Source organism: Pleurodeles waltl, chromosome 9 (genome assembly GCF_031143425.1).
Source record: "Pleurodeles waltl isolate 20211129_DDA chromosome 9, aPleWal1.hap1.20221129, whole genome shotgun sequence".
Lineage (NCBI taxonomy): Eukaryota > Metazoa > Chordata > Amphibia > Caudata > Salamandridae > Pleurodeles > Pleurodeles waltl.
In genome coordinates, this window is record NC_090448.1 from 704,293,600 (window position 1) to 704,316,353 (window position 22,754).

At 46.0% G+C, this 22,754-nt stretch overlaps 1 protein-coding gene across 1 annotated transcript in view; it reads left to right on the plus strand.

Annotated features, from left to right (window-relative positions):
• The window catches only part of LOC138259868 (sulfotransferase 6B1-like), a 437,893-nt gene that overhangs the window by 212,217 nt on the left and 202,922 nt on the right, over positions 1–22,754 (plus strand). The window lies entirely within an intron of this gene.

Sequence of the window (22,754 nt, forward strand, 5' to 3'; positions counted from 1 at the left end):
TTCGAAGGACATGTTCCCAGACAATCAGATTTCGAGTTATACGGTGAAACTTGCAAAACCAGTGGATTTGAAAGGTCCGTGGGAGGGGGCACTAACGGAAATACAGTACCCTAGAACTTGGAATACCTTTACAAAGGCCGATGTTAAATTTCATATAAAGCGCCCTCAGGATACCCTGACCTATCACCTGTCTTTCCCACACGGCTATTACCCCACCGTAGCGGCGGTAGTCGAGGCCATCAACAAAACTATAGGCAGCATCGAGACGTATGCGAATACATATATATATGTTGTACAACATCAACAGAGGCAGGTGGATCCAGACCCTACATGTCCCGATATTAACGGAGGCTTTTATACACTCTACGTTTATAGCGATATTGTAGAGCCGCAGAGGGTCGGGGACAGTTATTCACCTCTGTTGATGTTGTACTGTCCCTAAAACCCGCTGTAATTTACCACTACATTTAAACACAGTACTGAGCTCAGGGGCTTTAAGAAACACTTTTCTTCTAACGTAATCCAACACCAGATATATATTCGCATACGTCTCGATGCTGCCTATAGTTTTGTTGATGGCCTCGACTACCGCCGCTACGGTGGGGTAATAGCCGTGTGGGAAAGACAGGTGATAGGTCAGGGTATCCTGAGGGCGCTTTATATGAAATTTAACATCGGCCTTTGTAAAGGTATTCCAAGTTCTAGGGTACTGTATTTCCGTTAGTGCCACCTCCCACGGACCTTTCAAATCCACTGGTTTTGCAAGTTTCACCGTATAACTCGAAATCTGATTGTCTGGGAACATGTCCTTCGAAGCATTGGATGGCAGCGTGATATAAAAAGGGGAGTTCTCCATCATGGCGCTTACAGCTTGACCTCACACAACGTGCAATGAGCTGGCCAGGACCCAACTGTTAAATTTCTCGGGCCACCCACGCCATTTGACCAACGCCTGTCTCCGGACACCGCTCCCTTTCCTTTTCAGAACCTTTTCAACCCTGTACACCCTGTTCGGATCGTAGGGCACCTTTTGCAACTCTTCGGTGTAAAAGACACCCGATACCTCTTCCCCAGCGTAGTCTTTTAACCTGTAAATATATATCCCTTCTTTAAGCTGCACACTTTCCACTATGAATATCTCATCGCTGAATGTTTGCTGGTAGCCTTTGGTGAAGACCCCCTTCAACTTTGAAACCCTGACATGATCCCCTTCTTTTAAATTCGGTTTCTTGACCTTCGGCGTGAGACGCCCGCCGTACACCGTTCTCCACACCGTTAACGAATTATCCCTTGTTACCTTAACAGGGGCCATTTTGATTGTCCTGTGGTAGGTGGCGTTATAAACATCTATAAAAGCCTTTAGAACATCCATGTATCTGTAGGTGTTGTTGGCGGTGAAATATCGCCACATCTTCTACTTTAAAGTACGGTTAAAACGCTCTACAACAGCAGCCTTTACCTCTGTGTGCGTTACAAAATGTTGAACAGCGTGCAGGTCTAATAATTTTTGGAAATGTTTGTTTAAAAATTCCTTTCCGGCGTCTGTTTGTAGTTTCTGGGGCACACGCCCGCTAGCGAAGATGTCTTTAAAAGCAGCTGTAACGCTGGTACCACTTTTATCATTTAATGCCTCTGCATAGGCGTATTTGGACAAGACATCTATGACGGTTAATATATACAGGGCGCCATCGTTATGTTTTGCTAGATCTTGAAGACTGATTATGTCGGCCTGCCACTGATAATCGAGCTGTGCGTTAACAACTGTGGCCCGCCTCTTAAAGCGCCTCCTGGCAGGTTTGTGCAGCGAATAAGCCTCTTCCCCAGCTAACCAAGTCTTCACACTGGCACGTTTTACAGATTCATTTTCAGCTCGAGCCCTTCTAAATAGAGCTTCGGAACCTCCGAAACTTCCAACCCCATGTTTATCGTAATAAAGCTTCCTTAAATCCGCATCCGTCATGTTGTCTCCCACCACCAACACCACGAAATGAAAGACGCTTGTTTTGTGTAAGGTCATTTTATTAAACATGAAAAACATAAAAAATGGTGCTGGGCTACACAACCAACGGGTATTTGACATTTTGTGCTACAGAGTTTATAGATGTCATAACGCTGGACCGCTGTGGTCTTTTTACAAAACGTATACATAGTACAACCCCCACTACACATGTTACTCAGAGTATGGCCTTTCACAAACGCTAAGCGTCACAAACTTTGATATTTTTATGGCTATACTCTCAATAGCTCTAGACAGGACTTCCCGCTCCCCACGCCTATAACTCTGAACACTCAGGATACTGACAAAATTCAACAGTTCATACAGTTCTAACCAGGACCATTCCGAACCTTTATTTGTGACATAATCTTCAGTCATGTTCACCAACGCCTCGTGTATCCCCGTCTCAGGTGAAAGTCTTAACTCTCGAATGTGGTCTTTGTCCGAGGTCCGGCATTCAACAGATGCGTTTAGCCGCCCATTGATACACCACTTGGCGATACACAAATGACTGCTACATTGCAACAAGGCTGAAGGTTCCGAAATGTTCAGATACCGCAGAGTCATAGGATGTATTTCAGCTATTCTTTCTTTAACCAGCACAAAAATCAATCTCCCGATACAGATGTAGCCCGGTTGTAACTCATAGGCATCTTGCATCTCGATACCCGGATTCCCCGCCTAAAAGTGAGTAAGTATGGAGCGTTAAGTAACACATTCATGGTCTACTTTTTTTTTTTTTAATTAATTAATTTATTTTATTTTTTCTAAAACAGCTTTCGTGGGGCTAGAGACTTCATTCTTCTGTTTTTATGATAAATGTCACACATTCGTCTTTTTATAACCCGTTCTAACATACTTATGTCAAAGTGGGGACACATACCATGCATGCGGTCGAGTTTTGAGCAGGGCTCAGCAGCGTATCGGATCTCATTGACAGCCGCAGCCAAGACCTTAATCATATCACTGTGGACACCTTTCTTCACAGCCGACAGCCCATACACAACCCTTAACAACCTATATACCCGGTGAGGGTCTATCCGACTACAAATGTGGCGAATTATTCTTGGTGTGTATGCATCGTATAAACATTCATGAGCATCCTGTTGAGGCGCATTAATTTTATGCCCGTAACAAAGATCATAATAATCCCGTTTAACACAGGCGTTCACAGCGGCCGCTGCAAAACCTTTAACTGGCCATATGGTGGCCCAGGGTACGCCCGGAGCTTCCTTTTCAAAATCGCGGCTAGTGTAGGTGCAGACACATTTCTTACGAGGCTCTTTGTTCTGGCTTGTAACACTTCCAGACTGTCTGGAACAGCATAAGCAGTAAAAATTTACGGCGTTAACCTTTGGAGTTGACCCTTCTAGAGGCTCACTTTCTTCAGCTACGTTCTAGGGTTCAAACAGAAAGCACAAGACACATTATTAGTTAAATGTATGACATTAGAGTATACAGACATAAAAAAAAAAAATAACAAAACTGTCATTACCAACCTCCATATTCGCATCACACTCAGAGGCTCCTCTGAAATCCTGGGAGTCGCAGAGGTCCATTGGGGCAGAAACAGTGCCGGAGCTTACACCTGACGGCTGTACAATAACGGCCTCTGACTCGGTGGCCTCCTGGTCGCCCATGTCTTCATAGATGGGCGAATTCGGTGGTGCTACACATTCTTCAACATCTTCAATGTCTATGAAGTTAGATGCAACACTTAATTCATCTTTCGAGGCATTGCTGTCGCTGTCGGGCCCCTTAATAGGGGATATCTGGGTCGACACAGCCTTGAGGTTGAGCTTTTCAAGCCGGTAGCAAAGTTCCTCTTCAAAACCGGTAACATCGGTATCTTGGGTGGCAGGGACATCCTGTTGTGCATTCTCATCCATCGTAAGAGGGGCGAGGGTCCGGTAATATCTACCAATAGTGTTCAGGGCCCCTGAGGAGGCTGCTTTTCTTGCGATCGGATTGTATCTCTTCATGGCACCTTGCCAAACTGTTTCAACCCTGGTTCACGGTTTGACAGCCGGTTCTAACCAGCTCCTTATATGCAACATTTCAAAAAAAAGGGGGGCTAACACGTGACACCATGAGGGCCCCTAACTGGCACTTGGGCATGAATGTCTGACATGTCCAGACCTGTCCCTCTCAGGCTCTGAAACCACTTGCACAACACTAAGTCATACTTTTTTACACAGCTCATAGGCCATCACCTAGGGGCTAGGACCCAGGCACAAGGCTAACACGTGACACCACGTGTTCACAAACCACGTGACACCCCCATGCACGTCACTTCCAGGGAGGGCTTTCTGGGACACCGGAAGTCCCAGCCACCGGATATTACGTCATTTCCGGGGCGGGATAACTGTCACTTTTAATATGGTGATTAAAGGTATCCCTTCCTACTACTGATCAGTAATGAAAACGTCTTAGCCGTAGACTAAGAGTACATATTTTCTTATGGGCCACCTGTTGCGTGAAAAGGCTTGTTCTGTTGTATACATACTTTGTAGAACCAATGGTTCTCTATTCTTTGCTTGTTTTTATTTGTTTATGATGATGACGGAAACATTAATAAAATGATGCAAATAGCTGACTAGAAACCAGGCAAAAGTATTAGTACAATGTCAATGACTGCCAAAGTGCTTCTGGGAAACACAACTCACAACGGGATCTCATCTGCAGATCACTTAAAATGGCACCAGGGATGCACAATTTATAAATGCAATGAGTTAATCCTGGTTACAAAATTCATAGGATTCATTAATGTAACATATAATCCGTTCTCAATCTTATTATGTCATTCAAATGCTACTATTATGGCATTCAAATGCTACAAATGGTTTCTTATATACCCTATTGTTATGTACTATAACTTAATTCCTTCTCCGTTGAGCAATGATCAATTTTTATGCGGATAAAAGTCTTTATTAAAAAGTAAAAATAGCTTGCTATGGTCCAGAAATAGACAGAATTCAGAAAAGTGCTGACTTAGTGCTAAGGTGACTCTACCATTGCACAGATAAACATAGGCAGGGGGACTGATAACAGGTTAATTAATATTCAAGGTTGACTGTTAGCTTGGCAAAGATTGTTTATCTTTTAGAATTAGTGTAGTCCCTCATTTTAATTTAGACAATCTGGTTTTAAAGTAGATTGGGGTACAATCAGCTGTGAACCCCATCTGCCCAATCTTCCCATCTCTTAGAGTTTTATTCAGACAATACATGCTTGTGAATTTCAGTGCTTTGTAGTGAGAATTATGCAGTTGTTTAAAGTGGCTACCACTGGATATTTTCCCGTACTCTTTTGAGGGTCCACTCTACATTGTCTTAGTTGTCTAATTGCACTGTTTATATTCAGAACATCACACAGATAGAATTATATGTGTGTGTGTGTGTATATATGTATGTATATATATATATATATATATATATATATATACACATATATTGTATGCATATATGTATATATGTGTGTGTGTGTATATATAGTTCGACATGGGGTCACTAGTTGGCAGTGGTTAGCACAATGTTCATGTAGAGACCCTCACTCTAGTCAAGTTAGGGAGTCACAAAGCTAAGATAACCCCTGTTCACCTCTTTGTAGCTTGGCTCAAACAAATGTACTCCACACCAGTTTAAAAAAATAGCCAGTATGTATCTGTGTTAAAAAAGACCAAAACAACAAAACTCTAACATACACAAGCAAAGACACAAACTTCCAAAGAGTAAATGTAGTACAGCACTTAGGAACACAATAGCTCAAACAGCGGCTTTCAAAATGGCTTGACGGAGTCTCTGCCAACAGCCTGACGCCACCGGGGAGGCAGCGGGGTCAGCCACGGAGTGGTTTGGACCCCAGTTTCAGTACCTTGGAAAACAATGAGGAAACGAAGATGTTGCACAGAGTTGGGGAGGTGAGGTGTTGCTGAAACCAGTGCGGCGTCTGCTCATTACTGCAGCTGGGAAGGTGAGGTGTTGGTTCCTTCCTGCTAGACAGGGGAGGGGAGGTGAGGTGTCGGTTCCATATGGTTGCAGAGGAGATGATGCAGCGTTAATGGGGATGTGTCAGTTCCTTATGACAAGGCAGAGTCGATGAATCCAGCGGGTCAAGATACCAGGCATCGATCTTGTGGTGTTAGGATCACACCACAGGGCCACAGGTGTTGCAGTGGAGTAGGGTGCCACGGATGTTGGTGACACGGCACTCTGGACTCATGGTGTGGGAGGGGTTTCGGAGGCTCTGTGGCAGTGTTGGGTCTGCGTTGTAGGTCAGTGTCCTTGCACTTAGCAGGGACCATGGCTCTGGTGTAGGCAGCAGCATGGGGTCAGAGAGCAGTGCCAGTTCCGAAATCGCACTGGAAGTCGATGCACTAGTTTCTTCCTTGTTGCATTAGAACTCACTCCCAAGGGCCCCGGAACTGGATTTGGCACTACTTTGCAAGTCAGGTCTCTCAGCAAGAGAACCAAGGCACTGGCAGGTGAAGTCTTTGATGCCCCTGAGACTTCGTAACTGGAGACAAGCTCAGTCCATGCCCTTCGAGAACCTTTGAAAGCAGGATGTAGGAAGCAAAGTCCAGTCCTTTCACTCTCAGGACAGAAGCAGCAAGCAGCAGGCCAGCAGAACGAAGCAACAGGCACAGTGGCAGTCCCTCCTACAGCACCCAGCTCTTCTTCCTGGCTGAATTTTCCCAATTCAGAAGGATTTTAACTATGTGATGTCAGACGTCCCGTACTTATACCCATTTCTATGGTTGGAGTAGGCAAACTTCAAAGACAAGTCTATGTAGTGCACAGGACCCTGCCTTTCTCTGCCCTGGCCCCAGATACACTCCAGGGGGTTGGAAACTGCTTTGTGTGAGGACATGCATAGCCCTATTCAGGTGCAGATGTCAGCTCCTTCCACCACTCTAGCTCAAGAAGACACATCAGTCTGGTGTTGGACCATCAGGATATGCAGTGTATACCTCAGCTCCCTTTGTGTGACTGCCTAGAGTAAATGCACAAACAGCCCAAGGTTCATTCTGACCCAAATGTGTATTCAGCAGACAGGCAGAGGCACAGATTGATTAAACAAGAAAATGCCCACCTTTTTAAACTGGCATTTTCAAACTTGCAGTTAAAAAGAAAACAACTTCACCAAAAGACGTATTTTTCAATTGTGGTTTCAGAGACTCTAAACTCTATACCTCCATTTCCTCCCAATGGAACATTACATTTAAAAGATATTTCAAGGCAATTCCCATGTTACCGTATGGGGGTGACAGGCCATTGAATAGTGAAAGCCGGGTTGTAGCAGTATTTCACTATCAGGACATGTAAAGCACACCAGTACATGTCATAACCTTTAAATACACTACACCCTGCCCATGGTGCTGCCTTGAGCCTACTTTAGGGGTGACTTGCACGTAAAAAAGGGGTAAGTTTGGGCCTGTGAAATGGCAGTTTAAAACTGCACACACAGACACTAGAGTGGCTGGTTTGAGACATTTTACAGGGCTACTGAAATGATATCTGTATTTAATCACTGCTCCATCTTGACCACTGACTCCACTTTGCACTTAGCCTAGCTGCACACTGTCACATTGGTGACCACCAGCTCCATTTTGATTACTGACTCCATTTTCCCGTAGCTTTAAACACCATGCAGGTATTTTTCTGTGTACATGTTATGCAGTGTGTTTTTCGCTCATGTTTTCACTCAGCGTGTTCTTTCTCATCACTGGCTAGGACATAATATGGGGGATTCAGAGAAATAAGGATGTACTAGGATGATGTTTATGGTATGGGACGGAACTGTTTAGTTTTGGAGAAGCGCATTGGAATATTGGCCAGTCCCAAGGCGTTTCCTCCAAAACTGACCTGATGTAGCCAGCATTTTGAACAACAATTCACATGATGGGAGGGGTTTTCTAGAATTCTCCACTCTGGCTTGTTTTAGGTATATAAGAGACTGAAACCAGATTGACCTTGAACTGATTGAACTCGAGCAGAACCAGGACGCTGGTGTCTGTTATTCCCTTAAGGGTAGCTCTCTTCACGGTCAACTGGGTTCACAGCCTGTTGTTGCTGGCATAGAGATGAAGCAAATTCAAGTTTGCCCCATGGTGATGAATTTTTAACTTACTTTCAGCTTTGCTTTGTGAATGAATATATACATATGGATTGAAGTAGAATATTCTTAGCACATGTTTTCATTTTTGAATGTGCACTTTTGGTTGTACACTTTCAACCTCCTTCTTCTGCGGACCTTGCAGAGTGTTTTTTTTAAATGCAATTATCAGACTAAGAGTGTTGTATTTCATAAATTCCTTTCAGTGTTTGAGTATTTCCTCTTGGTCTATAGTGAAGCAAAACAGTACTCATGTGGGTGTCATCAGTGGTGCAGGCCCACTATTAGCATTTGATGTATAGGCTCTGGGCACACATAGTGCTCTTCACTAGGTACTTACTAGGAAATCAAATATGCCAATCATGGATAAACCAATCACCAATACAATTTAGACAGGGAGCACTTGCACCTTAGCACTGGTCAGCAGTGGTAAAGTGCTCAGAGTCATAAAGCCAGCAAAAACGAAATTCAGCCGTTTGATGAATCTTCACTAAATATTTTTAGACAATATGACACCCACTTCAGCATCTGTCTGGAAAGTTTCAGGGTGGTCCATCAAGCCGGAGCTGAGAAAAAGGGGCGGGGGTCCCAAAATTTATTTTTCCATGCACTTTTCCGTAGGGATGTTGAACAGCAATAGCGCCCGAACCACTTGACGGGATTACACCACATTTGGCAGAAAGGTAGCTCTTGGTCCAGAAAGCGACCTTTCTGTTAGTTGCTGTGAGTCCGTTCTGTAGTTTTTGAGAAATTAAAGAAAATCCAAATTTGTATATATAGAGATGTGTAGGCTTGGTGAACTTTCCCGATCTCGTGCTGGGATCTGATTGGCTGCCAACTCTTCAACAAGGAAGTGTTGGCAGCCATGTGGGTCTCAGCGGTGATTAAAAAAAAAGAAAAAAAAAGAAAAGGGGCCAAGGTAGGGACTCCCTGACCCCTTATCTCTGGTGTTGGAGTCCCTGAGGGACCACGCCAGCAGCAAAAAGACATTTAAAAAAAAAAAAATCAGCAGGAGGACGCGGTGGATCCGCAGATCTGCCCCAAATTTTTTAAAAAAACTAAAAAAGTGTTTGTTTCAGTGAATCTCCTGGGTGGGGGAGGTCTCACCCCCACCACCTTCCACCGTAGACCGCCACCTCCCCGGGGTTTTAAATAAATCGATGTGGCACTGTGCCCGGCCCACCCCCCGCAGACCCAGGGACCACCACCTCCCTGGGGCTTTAAATAAATCAATTGCGGTGCGCCCTGCCCTGGGTACTGCCACCTCCTCAGCTCTAACATCTCATTAAATGCAGGGGTGCCACTTGGCACCAAGGACCGCCACCTCCCCAGGGAAATTATAAAGGGAAGTGCTGGGGGAACGGTGCAGCTCCTCCACCGCTCCGGAGACCACCTCCTCCCTGGGGTGTTTAACTAAATCAAGGCAGGGACGCAACACAGACACCCAGCCCCCTCCCCAGGACTGGCTTTAAATAAAATAGAGGGTGTAGGAGGCTGGCCTGGTTTGTAGTGGGTACCAAGGGGTACTTACACTCTGCACCAGGTCCAGGTATCCCTTATTAGTGTAGAAGAGGTGTCTAGCAGCTTTGGCTGATAGAAAAGGGTAGCTTAGCAGAGCAGATTAGGCTGGACTAGGAGACGTGTAAAGCTCCCACTATACCACTGGTGTCATATGCACAATATCATAAGAAAACACAATACACAGATATACTAAAAATAAAGGTACTTTATTTTTATGACAATATGCCAAAAGTATCTCAGTGAGTACCCTCAGTATGAGGATAGCAAACATACACAAGATATATGTACACAATAACAAAAATATGCAGTAATAGCAATAAAAAGCAATGCAAGCAATGTACAGTCACAATAGATTGCAATGAGAGCACATAGGTATAGGGGCAACACAAACCATATATTCTAGAAGTGGAATGCGAACCACGAATGGACCCCAAACCTATGTGAGCTTGTAGAGGGTCGCTGGGACTGTAAGAAAACAGTGAGGGTTAGAAAAATAGCCCACCCCAAGACCCTGAAAAGTGGGTGCAAAGTGCACCTAAGTTCCCCAGAGAGCACAGAAGTCGTGATACGGGAATTCTGCAAGGAAGACCAACACCAGCAAATGCAACAACAATGGATTTCCGGACGAGAGTACCTGTGGAACAAGGAGACCAAGTCCAAAAGTCACGATCAAGTTGGGAGTGGGCAGATGCCCAGGAATTGCCAGCTGTGGGTGCAAAGAAGCTGCCACCGGATGGTAGAAGCTGTGGATTCTGCAAGAACGAAGAGGACTAGGAACTTCCCCTTTGGAGGATGGATGTCCCATGTTGTGAAGAAGCGTGCAGAGGTGTTTCCGTGCAGAAAGACCGCAAACAAGCCTTGCTAGCTGCAAGGGTCGCGGTTAGGGTTTTTGGATGCTGCTGTGGCCCAGGAGGGACCAGGATGTCGCCAATTGCGTGAGGAGACAGAGGGGGCGTCCTACAAGACAAAGAGCCCACTCAGAAGCAAGCAGCCCCTGCAGAAGTGCCGGAACAGGCACTACGAAGAAGAGTGAACCAGAGCTCACCCGAAGTCACAAAAGAAGGTCCCACGACGCCGGAGGACAACTCAGGAGGTCGTGCACTGCAGGTTAGAGTGTCGGGGACACAGGCCTGGCTGTGCACAAAGGAAATCCTGGAAGAGTGCACAGGAGCCGGAGCAGCTGCAAATCACGCGGTACCCAGCAATGCAGTCTAGCGTGGGGAGGCAAGGACTTACCTCCACCAAACTTGGACTGAAGAGTCACTGGACTGTGGGAGTCACTTGGACAGAGTTGCTGAGTTCCAGGGACCATGCTTGTCGTGCTGAGAGGGGACCCAGAGGACCGGTGATGCAGTCTTTTGGTGCCTGCGGTTGCAGGGGGACGATTACGTTGACCCACGGGAAATTTCTTTGGAGCTTCTAGTGCAGAGAGGAGGCAGACTACCCCCACAGCATGCACCACCAGGAAAACAGTCGAGAAGGCGGCCGGATCAGCGTTACAAGGTCGCAGTAGTCGTCTTTGCTACTTTGTTGCAGTTTTGCAGGCGTCCAGAGCAGTCAGCGGTCGATTCCTTGGCAGAAGGTGAAGAGAGAGATGCAGAGGCACTCTGATGAGCTCTTGCATTCGTTATCTAAAGAATTCCCCAAAGCAGAGACCCTAAATAGCCAGAAAAGGAGGTTTGGCTACTTAGGAAGGAGGATAGGCTAGCAGCACAGGTAAGAGCCTATCAGAAGGAGTCTCTGACGTCACCTGCTGGCCCTGGCCACTCAGAGCAGTCCAGTGTGCCAGCAGCACCTCTGTTTCCAAGATGGCAGAGGTCTGGAGCACACTGGAGGAGCTCTGGGCACCTCCCAGGGAAGGTGCAGGTCAGGGGAGTGGTCACTCCACTTTCCTTTGTCCAGTTTCGCACCAGAGCAGGGCTGGGGGATCCCTGAACCGGTGTAGACTGGCTTATGCAGAGATGGGCACCATCTGTGCCCATCAAAGCATTTCCAGAGGCTGGGGGAGGCTACTCCTCCCCAGCCCTGACACCTTTTTCCAAAGGGAGAGGGTGTAACACCCTCTCTCTGAGGAAGTCCTTTGTTCTGCCTTCCTGGGCCAAGCCTGGCTGGACCCCAGGAGGGCAGAAACCTGTCTGAGGGGTTGGCAGCAGCAGCAGCTGCTGTGAAACCCTGGGAAAGGTAGTTTGGCAGTACCCGGGTCTGAGCTAGAGACTCAGGGGATCATGGAATTGTCACCCCCAATGCCAGAATGGCATTGGGGGTGACAATTCCATGATCTTAGACATGTTACATGGCCATGTTCGGAGTTTCCATTGTGACGCTATACATATGTAGTGACATATGTATAGTGCACGCATGTAATGGTGTCCCCGCACTCACAAAGTCCGGGGAATTTGCCCTGAACAATGTGGGGGCACCTTGGCTAGTGCCAGGGTGCCCACACACTAAGTAACTTAGCACCCAACCTTTACCAGGTAAAGGTTAGACATATAGGTGACTTATAAGTTACTTAAGTGCAGTGATAAATGGCTGTGAAATAACGTGGACGTTATTTCACTCAGGCTGCAATGGCAGGCCTGTGTAAGAATTGTCAGAGCTCCCTATGGGTGGCAAAAGAAATGCTGCAGCCCATAGGGATCTCCTGGAACCCCAATACCCTGGGTACCTCAGTACCATATACTAGGGAATTATAAGGGTGTTCCAGTATGCCAATGTAAATTGGTGAAATTGGTCACTAGCCTGTTAGTGACAATTTGGAAAGAAATGAGAGAGCATAACCACTGAGGTTCTGGTTACCAGAGCCTCAGTGAGACAGTTAGTCATCACACAGGTAACACATACAGGGCACACTTATGAGCACTGGGGCCCTGGCTGGCAGGGTCCCAGTGACACATACAACTAAAACAACATATATACAGTGAAATATGGGGGTAATATGCCAGGCAAGATGGTACTTTCCTACACAACCTCCCCCCCCAAACGAAGGACAATAAGACTAGCCATGCCCTGATGAGTCTTCATTGTCTAAGTGGAGATATCTGGAGAGTCCATCTGCATTGGAGTGGGTACTCCCAGGTCTATGTTCCACTGTATAGTCCATTCCCTGTAGGGATATGGACCACCTCAACAATTTAGGGTTTTCACCTTTCATTTGTTTTAGCCAAAGTAGAGGTTTGTGGTCTGTCTGAACAATGAAGTGAGTCAGAATTAAGTTGTGATAAGACTGCCCCTACCCCTAATTCAGATGCATCAGTTTGGACAATGAATTTTTTGGAGTAACAGGGGCTTTTCAGGACAGGTGCAGAGCACATGGCCTGCTTCAGCTCCTCAAAAGCTTTCTGACAGTTAGCTGTCCACAATACCTTTTTAGGCATTTTCTTTGAAGTGAGGTCATTAAGAGGGGCTGCAATGGAGCCATAGTTATTTATTAACCTCCTGTAGTACCCAGTGAGGCCTAGGAAGGCTCTCACTTGAGTCTGAATTGTAGGGGGAACCCAATCTATGATAGTTTGGATTTTCCCCTGAAGTGGTGCAATCTGTTCTCCACCTACCAGGTGTCCCAGATAAACCACTTTCCCCTGCCCTATCTGGCACTTTGAAGCCTTGATAGTGAGGCCTGCCTTTTGCAGGGCCTCCAAAACTTTCCATAGGTGGACCAGGTGATCATCCCAGGTGGAGCTAAAGACAGCTATTTCATCTAGATATGCTGCACTAAAACCCTCCAACCCTTGCAGGACTGTATTCACCAACCTCTGAAAAGTGGCAGGTGCATTTTTCAAACCAAAGGGCATTACTGTGAATTGGTAGTGCCCTCCAATGGTGGAAAATGCAGTTTTTTCTTTAGCATCCTCTGATAACTTGATCTGCCAATACCCTGCAGTCATATCAAAGGTGCTTAGATACTTGGCAGATGCCAGTGTATCTATTAGCTCATCTGCCCTGGGTATAGGGTGAGCATCAGTTTTAGTTACCTGGTTGAGACCTTTGTAGTCAACACAAAATCTAATTTCCCTTTTCCCATCTTTGGAATGAGGCTTTGGTACAAATACCACAGGAGAGGCCCATGGACTTTCAGAGTGCTCAACCACTCCCAGTTCAAGCATTTTCTGAACCTCTTGTTTTATGCAGTCTCTGACATGGTCAGGCTGCCTATAGATCTTACTTTTGACAGGCAAGCTGTCTCCAGTATCTATAGTGTGCTCACACCAAGAAGTGGTGCCTGGCACAGTAGAAAAGAGTTCAGAAAACTGACCCAGGAGATTTATGCAGTGGTCTTTCTGCTCAGCAGTAAGACAATCTGCAAGAACTACACCTTCCACTAGAGCATCTTGTTCTGTGGAAGAGAAGAGATCAGGGAGAGGGTCACTCTCTTCTTCCTGTCCTTCATCTGTTGCCATGAGCAGGGTGAGATCAGCCCTGTCATAGTAGGGTTTTAGGCGATTGACATGGAGCACCCTAAGGGGACTCCTGGCAGTGCCCAAGTCAACCAAGTAGGTGACTTCTCCCTTTTTCTCAACAATAATGTCTTGGGTTGCTCTTGGGGCCACAGGCTCCAAGACCCACACTTTCTGCCCTGGTTGGTACTGAATCAGAACAGCCTTCTGGTCATGCCATTGCTTTTGGAGCTCTAGGCTGGCCTGAAGGTTTTTACTGGCCTTTTTCATGTACTCAGCCATCCTAGATCTTAGGCCAAGTACATAGTCCACTATGTCTTGCTTAGGAGCTTTTAAAGGTTGTTTCCAACCCTCCTTTACAAGTGTTAGAGGACCTCTTACAGGGTGTCCAAATAGGAGTTCAAAGGGGCTGAAGCCCACTCCTTTTTGGGGTACCTCCCTGTAAGTAAAAAGGAGGCAAGGTAACAGGACATCCCATCTCCTCGGGAGTTTTTCAGGGAGTCCCATTATCATTCCTTTGAGAGTTTTATTAAACCTCTCAACCAGTCCATTTGTTTGTGGATGATAGGGTGTGGTGAACTTGTATGTCACACCAGATTCCTTCCACGTGGCCTTTAAGTAAGCAGACATGAAATTGCTTCCCCTGTCTGATACCACCTCTTTTGGGAAGCCCACCCTGGAAAAGATTCCCAGGAGGGCCTTTGCCACTGCAGGAGCTGTAGTGGTCCTTAGAGGAATAGCTTCAGGATATCTGGTGGCATGGCCCACTACCACCAAGATAAACCTATTGCCTGAAGCAGTAGGAGGGTCAAGGGGGACAACTATGTCAACCCCTACCCTTTCAAAGGGAACCCCAACCACAGGCAGTGGAATAAGGGGTGCCTTTGGGGTGCCACCTGTTTTGCCACTGGCTTGACAGGTGACACAGGACTTACAAAATTCCTTTGTGTCCTCTGACATTCTTGGCCAATGAAACAAGGGAACAAACCTGTCCCAAGTTTTCATTTGTCCCAAATGTCCAGCCAAGGGAATGTCGTGGGCTAGAGTTAGGAGGAACTCTCTGTATTGCAAGGGAATGACCAATATCCTGGCTGCTCCAGGTTTAGGGTCCCTGGCCTCAGTATACAAGAGGTTGTCCTCCCAGTAAACTCTGTGATTGTCACTGACATCCCCATTTTGCTGTTTGACAGCTTGCTGTCTTAGACCCTCTAGTGTGGGACAGGTCTGCTGTGCCACACTCAGCTCCTCCCTGGTAGGCCCCCCTTCACCCAAAAGCTCAACAGTGTCTGCTTCCAGCTCCTCTGGAGTGGGTTCTGCACAGGGTGGAAATTCTTCTTCCTCAGAAGTTGAATCCACTGTAGAGGGAGGGATAGTAGGTAGTGTTTTACCTTTACTAACCCTAGCTTTAGGGAGCACTTGGTCCATTGTTCCAGGATCCAAGTCACCCTTTCCTTTTTGCTTTTTGGCCTGAGCCCTTGTCAAAGCAAAAATATGCCCAGGAATGCCCAGCATTGCTGCATGAGCCTCCAACGCCACTTCTGCCCAAGCTGATGTCTCTAAATCGTTCCCTAGTAGACAGTCTACAGGTAAATCTGAGGCAACCACAACTTTCTTTGGACCAGTAACTCCCCCCCAGTTGAGATTCACAACAGCCATGGGGTGGATAAGAGTGTTGTTATGAGCATCAGTCACTTGGTACTGGTGACCAAGTAGGTGTTGTTCAGGGTGGACCAGTTTCTCTATTACCATGGTAACACTGGCACCTGTGTCCCTGTAGGCCTGAACCTCAACACCATTTATGAGGGGAAGTTGCTTGTACTTATCCATATTAAGGGGACAAGCAACCAAGGTGGTCAAATCAATGGCACCTTCAGAGACTAACACAGCCTCTGTTGTCTCCCTAACAAGACCAACCCCAACTAAATTACCAAAAGTGAGCCCAGCTACTCCCTTGGATTGGCTATTAGAAGGTTTGCTCCCACCACCACTGCTATTACTAGGGGCACTAGGTGTAGCAGTAGGGGTTGTGGTAGTGGGAGGCTTGGTGCTTTTCTTTGGACAACTGGGATCAGTTGTCCAATGGCCTTTTACTTTACATAAATAGCACCATGGTTTCTTTACTTGATTTGAAGAGGATTTGGGCCCACCACCCCCACCGGAGTGTTTTTGTGGGCCTGATGAAGACTAATTTTTAGATTTGTCCGCACCCTTGTCTGAAGACTTACCATCCTCCTTCTTGCCATCCTTGTCACCCCCTGTATGAACTTTTCTGTTCACCCTTTGTTCTGACCCATTTGTCTGCCTTCTTTCCCAATTCTTGGGGAGAGGTCAGATCTGAGTCCACTAGATACTGGTGCAACAAATCAGACACACAATTATTAAGAATATGCTCTCTCAGGATTAAGTTATACAGGCTTTCTTAGTCAGAAACTTTACTGCCATGTAACCACCCCTCCAAGGCCTTCACTGAATGGTCAACAAAGTCTACCCAGTCTTGTGAAGACTCCTTTTTGGTTTCTCTGAACTTGATCTTGTACTGTTCAGTGGTTAAGCCATAACCATCTAGGAGTGCATTCTTAAGAACTGTAAACTTATTGGCATTACTTTCCTTAACAGTAAGGAGCCTATCCCTACCCTTTCCACTGAAAGATAGCCATAGGATAGCAGCCCACTGCCTTTGAGGGACCCCCTGTACAACAAAGGCCCTCTCAAGTGCAGCAAACCACTTGTTAATGTCATTCCCCTCCTTATAAGGGGGAACTATCTTGTGCAGATTCCTAGAATCATGCTCTTTTACAGGATTACTATCTGTAATACTGCTGCTGCCACCATGGGGTCCAAACCCCAACCTCTGTCTTTCTTTTTCCAAGTCAAATGCTTCCTTGTCTAGATCCAGCTGTTGCTTTTTCAGCTTCAGCCTGGACTCTTCCACTCTCAATATGTTGAGTTCCCTTTCTAAAACTCTGTCTTCAGGGTGGGTGGGTTGGGCATGCCTTGACACAGAAGAATGGTGTGAATGAACAGAGGGAGAGCTGTCCCTAACAGGTGGCACTCTAATAACCTGGCCTAAAGGAGTAATCTCCCTACTGTGATGTGAACTCAAAACAGTACCAGCCCTGCTATGGTCAGTCAACAAACGATCAAGAATTGCAAGGGAAGTGTCCCACTACTGGTTGGAGACCCCAAAACTGTGGTACTGTCAGGGATTTTCTCAGGGCAGTAATAGGGTGGGTGTGTACTAGTTTGTCCCTCAAAGTCTGGTCTCTTTTACACACAAATATTTTTTTGCTCTGTGCTTCAGTCAAAGAGATAAGTCCTAAGGTTCTTCCTGAATTAAAGTAATGATGGTGACTGCCTGAGGTGAAGAGGCAAGGTGTTCCAACTCTTTGCCGCAAGGTAGGCGAAGGATCTTCCTCCAGCCGAGGACTTCCGTGTGTGGGGTACAGTGGCCTAGTGCCTGTTGAGTGGAGCAGAGAGGTCTGGCTGGGGGAGTAGAAGGTGATACAGTGGTTGAGAAAGGTGGGTCTTAGGCCGTAGAGAGCTTTGTATGTGTTGACGAGGATTTTAAAGTTGATCCTTTTCTCGATGGGGAGCCAGTGGAGGTCTCTCAGGTGGTTGGTGATGTGTTTGTGACAGAGGACTTTCAGGATGAGTCTGGTTAAGACGTTCTGGATGTGCTGTAGTTTCTTCAGATTCTTCTGGTTGGTGCCAGCTTAGAGGGCAGACGTTGCCGGCTTAGAGGGCGTTGCCATAGTCAAGTCTGCTGGTGACCAGAGCACGGTTACGGTCTTGCAGCAGTAATTTGGGATCCATTTGAAGATCTTTCGGAGACGTCCGAGTGTGAGGAAACAGGAGGATGCAACATAGTTGACCTGGCGGGTCATGGCAAGAGATGAATCCAGGATGAAGCCAAGGTTGTGTGTGTTGTTTGTTGGGGTGGGGAGGTGCTTAGTGTAGTAAGCCACCAGGAGTCATCCCAGGCTGATGTGGAGTGTCCCACGATGAGGATCTCAGTCTTGTCTGAGTTGAGGTTGAGGTAGCTGACCTTCATACAGGCGACAACGGTTTCTATCCCATTGTGGAAGTTCTTCTTGGCAGTTGTAGGGTTTTCGGTCAGTAAAAAGATCAGCTGGATGTCGGCATAGGAGACGATGTTCAGTCCAAGACTTCTCACGATGGATTAGAGCAGGGCCATGCAGATTTTGAAGATTGTGGTGCTCAAGGAGAAGCCCTAGGGTACTCTGCAGCTGATTTCCGTTGGTTCCGACAGGTATGGCGGGAGTCTGACTCTCTGTGATGTGTTGGTCAGGAAGGAGCGTATTCACAGTACGGCCTTGCCAGGGATGTAGGCTGTGTGGAGTCTGGAGAAGAGGGTGTGATGGGAGACTGTGTCGAAGGCAGCAAATAGGTCCAGTAGGATAAAGGCTGCTGTTTGGCCACAGTTGAGGAGCGAGCGGATGTCATCTGTGGCGGTGAGGAGGGCGGTCTCTGTGCTGTGGTTGCTCCTGAAACCTGTTTGGGAGATGTCCGGGATGTTCTTATCCTCTGTGTTTGTGGAGCTGTGCACTGAAGGCCTTTTTGATTACCTTAGGTGGGAACGGCAGCTGAGAGATGGGGTGGTAGTTCTTGAGATCGAGGGGGTTGGCCATGGTTTTTTTTAGGAGCAGGCAGATCTTGGCATGCTTCCAGTCCTCGGAGAAGGTAGCCATCTCTATAGAGCAGTTGAGAGCGTGGCAGAGCTCGGGTGCGATGGAGGTTTTGGCTTGGTTGAAAATGTGGTGGGGACAGGGATCAGTAGGGGCTCTGGAGTGGATGGCACTCATGATGGAGCGGGTCTCGTCCGTGGTGAGGGCTGTCCAGAAGTCCAGGGTCTGTGAAGGTTCAGCAGATCCGGGGTGGAGGGTTGTTGGTGGGTCTTGTGGTCCGAAGCTATCATAGATGTCCTTGATTTTTTGATGGAAGAAAGTGGCTAGTCTGTCACAGAGGTCCTGAGGATGTTTGCAGCTTCCGATTGGGGTTTGGCAAATTCTTTAACCAAGGTGAAGAGCTCTTTGGTATTGTGTGTGGTGGCGCTGTTCGGGTTTGTGCACAGCAAAGAGTATGTCCCCTCTCACTGCACTAGTGGGTTCTGTAATAGCTCCCTTTTAAACTTACTATTGAAAGCCTTTCTTGTTATCTCACCTTCCCCCCCCCCCCCAGGCTTCTGTGTATGTTGTTTAATGTGCTGTTTTGTTTACACATTGGGCCTTGCTTTTACCAAGGCTTCTTTAAAACACTCCTCTCTAGGCCATGTGTTACTTTAACTCATTTGCATAATAACTGAAACTCTGCACACCTTTCAAGAACATGTGCAGCATGTGAGGACCACACCCAGCTCTTCAAACCACACCCAGCTCTGCACACCTTTCAAGAACATGTGCAGCATGTGAGGACCACACCCAGCCCTGTCTATAAAAGGCAGCCCTCGAGCCTCGCCCAGTGCTTGTGCTCGTCTACCTCCCGCTTACCTGAGGACAGATCCCTCGGCGCTGGCACTCCTGCTCTCTACAGACTTTCATTGGCTTCAATGGGCGCAGCTGCTGGCTCTTCCTTCTTCCGGTTTCCGGTTCCTCCTTGCCTCAGCCTCTCTCCTACAAGCAACCTGCAAAAGAGAAAGAAGACAAGGTTAGACTGATCAGTATCTCTTGCCAGCAACAAGTAAGTGCAAAACTTTTATTACCTGAAAGAACTTTGACAACAATTTCTGGATTCGTGTATAGACAATTTGAAACAAGATACCTTCCACAACATTGTGATTCAAACTCTTTGTTACAACAATACTTTGCGGAACTTTGTGAAGCAAACATTTTTTTTATGGAACTTTTAAGAATCGAACCGTGGAAACCATTAACAGCAAGGCAAACAGTAAATCAAGGACTTGCACAAATTACATGCTGTATTTTGACGTAAAAGTACAGTATTTGTTTTATAAAAGATTCTGGAAATATGGGAAAAGTGAGTCTGCTATTGGCAATTTAGGCTTTAGTTATATTAAGATGAATGTTTGATATTGATAATTCTGATAACGGTATTTGTTTAATGTTTTAGAAGCTTTAGAGTAATAGAAAGCACATCCCAGAGCAGTAACACATTCCAAACCTGGAAACTAGAGACCAGGATCCAAGAGGTACTTTTAGAAGAACATTTCTAATAAATAAAGGGATAGTCAGGAACCCAGTTAGGAATAGGATGTACTTATCTTTTCTTTGTTTGTGTTTCATTAGGCACCAGTTTCTACCGAAGTCAGAGAGGGCCGCAGATTTGTGCAGCACTTCAACAGTGGAAACGCAAGAACGCTGTTGTCTCTTTATTTTATTTTATCCACTTCCCCCCTTCCCTTGAGCTTCTGTTCTTAGTGCACTGTTTTAAAAAACTAGTGTGCTGGAACAAGCAGTTTCAGGGTGGGGTCGGATTGTCTTCAACCTCCATCAGAACTGAACAAGGACTCAGGTGAGCTGGGCTTTGACAGAAGCACAAGCCTTAAATAAATAAAAAAAAATCAGTTCTGGTGGACGATGAATATCGGGGAAGAAATAGAGGGCATTGACGTCACGGATATGGCGCAGGCCCTAAATGAGGACTTGGCTCATAATGAATCAGTGTCTGGCATCTTGCAACATATGCAAGAGGAAATAGAGAGATTAAAGATGGAGAATACCTCTTTAAAACAGGATTTAAGCAGGTATAAATTTAGGGTATCTCAGTGGAGCACAGCTTTTACGCCTTTGTTTAAAACCTCCTCAGAGACAGGGGCGCCATCAAAACATACAACTTTGCCTCCCCCAGTTGAGGTCACTGTTAATGTTCCTAATGCTGTGCCCTTAGCAGCACCTGAACGTTTTCATGGAGATAGTAACAAATTCCATGTTTTTATCAATCAATGTCAATTACACTTCGTTTGTAAGCCACAACAGTTCCCTACTGATGCTACGAAAGTGGCATTCGTCTTGTCTTATTTGGGTGGCACAGCAGCCAATTGGTCAATTCCTTTCGTGGAGAGAGATGATCCCATCCTCCATAACTGGAATCAATTTAAACGTACCATGACCAGCCTTTTTGCAAAACACACTTTCATGCAGGCAAGTGATAATGAGCTTTTAAATCTTAAACAAGGTAACAAGGATTTATTGACCTATCTCACTAGTTTTAATCGTTTACTCACCGAGACACACTGGCCAGAAGAAAAGCGTGTCTCCCTTTTCTATAAAGGTTTGAGAGACGAGTTAAAAGACGCGCTGGCTCATATCGTTGATTTGCCAGAAGACTATTCAGACTTTGTAGATTTAGTTGTGAAATTAGAACATAGACTAGGAGAAAGAAAGGGAGATAAATACAAACTGGAATCACGGTTAACTTGTATTAGACACGAGAAGAAAGACCCAGATAATAAACTCCCTGAACCTGAGCCTATGCAAATAGGGACACTCAGAGGTTCACTCACATCAGAGGAAAAAGAAAGAAGGAGAAAACTTCAATTATGTTTATATTGTGGAAGGGCAGGTCACTTTGCCAGAGAATGTCCAGTAAAGCCTAAAAATCCACGAAAGGGTGCTGTTTCCTCCACCTCCTCAACTGAATCGGGAAACGATTAAGCTCGTCAAGGGGAGAGGTTACTTGTTCGAGAAAACATCTTAATCAAACCTCTAATGCTGCAGCCTTCATGATACCGCACATACCTAGACATTTCATAATTCAGGTCGTTTTAATTGTTACTACCCAAGTGAGGCATTCTCTCCCTGTCCTACTGGACTCAGGCGCGACAGGAAATTTTGTGGATAATAAGTTAGCTGAAAACTTAGGACTTCCTATGTGCCTAAAGCCTTGTCCAGAAGCAGTATGTGCAGTGGATGGGTCAGAATTGACCTCTGGATTAATCACAAAACAAACAAGTCCACTTGTTATGGTCTGTCAGAACGGGCACACAGAGGTGATTAGCTTTGATCTGATAGATACTCCTAATTTTGGTTTGATTCTCGGGGTACCCTGGTTAACAACTCATAACCCAAAAATTGATTGGGTGAATAGAAATGTTACTTTGGATTCCTCTTTCTGTAGAACCAATTGCTATCAAGAAGCAGGTACAGAACAGAGCACAGTATTACACTGTGCTAGTGTTATACAAGATGAACCAAGTCTCCCTCCTGAATATTCTGACTTTAAAGACGTCTTTGATCCAGTAAAGGCTAGTGTGCTGCCCCCACATAGGTCTTTTGACTGTCGTATAGATCTTATCCCAGGGGCCCCTTTACCTAATAACAGAGTATATGCTTTGACTGACGAAGAAACCAAATACTTAAGAACCTACCTAGATGACCTACTACAGTCTGGGTTCATCCGTCATTCCACATCTCCAGTGTCATCTCCACTCTTTTTTATCCCGAAGCCGGATAAATCCCTGCGCGCGTGTATCGATTATAGAGGACTAAATAAGGCTACAATAAAGAATAAATATCCTCTTCCTCTAATACCTGTGTTGTTGGATCAGTTAAGACATTCTACTGTATACACTAAACTAGATCTGCGGGGAGCTTACCACCTGGTCCGAGTAAAAGAGGGGGATGAGTGGAAGACAGCTTTCAAGACAAAGTTTGGTTTATTTGAGTACACAGTAATGCCCTTTGGGTTATGTAATGCCCCTGCGGCCTTTCAGTTCTTTATAAATGAGGTCCTACACGAATTCCTGGACG